This window comes from Etheostoma cragini, chromosome 2, assembly GCF_013103735.1.
Source record: "Etheostoma cragini isolate CJK2018 chromosome 2, CSU_Ecrag_1.0, whole genome shotgun sequence".
NCBI lineage: Eukaryota > Metazoa > Chordata > Actinopteri > Perciformes > Percidae > Etheostoma > Etheostoma cragini.
Window position 1 is genome coordinate 25,192,156 of NC_048408.1, and position 2,140 is coordinate 25,194,295.

At 34.6% G+C, this 2,140-nt stretch overlaps 1 protein-coding gene across 1 annotated transcript in view; it reads left to right on the forward strand.

The window, feature by feature from the left end:
- LOC117957262 (retinol dehydrogenase 8-like) overlaps positions 1-2,140 on the forward strand; it is a 17,636-nt gene that overhangs the window by 6,390 nt on the left and 9,106 nt on the right. The window lies entirely within an intron of this gene.

The window sequence follows — 2,140 nt, forward strand, 5'->3', positions numbered from 1 at the left end:
TATCATTTCATTGACTAAGTAGAAAATATCATTAAGTATTTTTCCTCTGAACACAAGAATCCTCCTTGCCAAGTCAGATAGTTAGAAACCAGCTTTTATTATAGATTATATTACTGAGGCAGATGTTATAAGAGTGATTTGATCTCTGAGACCATCACGAGCAAAAGATGTCATTGGTATGAACTCTATTATGTTGAAAGACCTTTCTGAATCTTTAGTCTACCCAATTACGGAAATTTTAACCTCTCATTTGCTCAGGGATTGTTCCAAAATGTATGGAAATTAGCTGCAGCCCATCCTGTATTTAAAAGAGGCAATTGCTTGTCCATCTGCAACTACAGACCGTTAGAATCTTGTCAGTGTTATCCAAGGTGGCCAAAAAGCTTCTCTCAGAACAAAGGACAAATCATTTAAATACTAGTTACTTTGCTTTACATCCAAACTTAAACATTCAGCTTCTGTATAAATCACTCAACAGAAACAGCCAATTGTTATTTTGTTGAAAAAGTCAAGTCACTGTTGAATCGAGGAAAGGTTGTTGGTGCTGATTTTCTAGATTTAAAAAAAGCATTTAATACCATTAATCATGAAATTCTTCTTTCTAAATTACAAACTTTTAACTTCACAGCAGGCACCATTAAATGGGTAGAATCCTATTTAACAGAACAGAACCAGTTTGGTAGAGTCAATCAGGTGCTATCTCCTTATCTGCAGGGGTTCCACAGGGATCGATTTTGGGTCCACTTTTTTCTTCTTTGTATGTAAATGACATGCCAAATGTTTTTCCCAATGCAAACACCCAAATGTATGCAGATGTCACAGTAAACCTTGTACATGCTGACAATGCAGCTCAAACTGTTGATATGCTAACAAACTAATTTTTTTAGTAAATCTAAAAGTCGCTGTTCCCATCACCGGATGTAGTTGTAGTGGGGGAGAGACTACAAGTGGTTTCAAATTTCAAATACCTTGAAATATACATTGATAACAATCTTATCTTTATATTGCATATTAAGGTTTGTAATTAATTAAATTAAGTTTAACCTGGCACACTTCAGACACGTCTGCAGTAGCATGTCACCAACGCTATGAGGTTCATGCACTCAATGATTTTATCCCATATCACCTACTGTTTGACAACCTGGTCACAAGCAAACAACACTTCTCTCAAACCACAACTCTCTATATACAAAAAAACTCTTAAAATACTTGATAGGAAATCCATACACTATCATCATTGTCATGTTTAAAAATATATATATAATATTTTAAGTTTTGAAAATTTGATTAAATATCTCTGTCTTATGTACAAAGTTTTACATGGACTGGCTCCTCGTGTATTGAGCCAGTTTGTAAACACAGTAGCAATTACTTACAGAGCTAAAAGGAGTGCAGCAAGAGGTGACTGCATTGTCCCGTTGAGGAAAACTGCATTTGGTCAAACAGCTTTTTCAGTCAGGGCTGCTTGTGAATGGAACCTCATTTCCAATTCACATTAGGAATTTTAAAACGTACGCTTCTTTTAGAGTTAACTTAAAGAAGTAACAACAGGCTAACAGGTAATCAGGACTATCAACATTACATGTAGACACTAAATCTTGCTGTTTTCTTGTCTTTCCTGTCCTGTCTGTCTGTGCTACTTGGGCTATGCCTATGTGGGTGGCAGGCAAAGTTGTTGTTTAGAAAGGTTAAACTTGTTGTTTGTTACTGTCCTAGCTATGTGTCATTTCTTTTTTACATGTATAGTTAATTTCACTTGTATTTGGTTAAACCTATACTGTATGTACTATTATAATCGTTTTATCTTTTTAGGTGTGACATTTTACAACCTGTCCAGTGACAGCAGATGTAAAATAGCCTTTTGGCTAATTCTGGCACATTTTACATTTTATGTGTATTATAAGGTGCATTGTCCCTGTTAAATAAACCTGTAAAAAAATATATATATATAATAATAAATGAATCTGTTTTGTAATAAACCGCCATTTCTATATTCTCTTTCTTGTATAATATTGTAGCTTATGGATGTGTAGATACCACACCTGAGTCCAGTTCTCCTTATGAGACAACATACTGTAGCCTGATTTCATTATTTTATCCCAACCAATCCCAAACAGCTTCACATTTCAGTCTTATACTC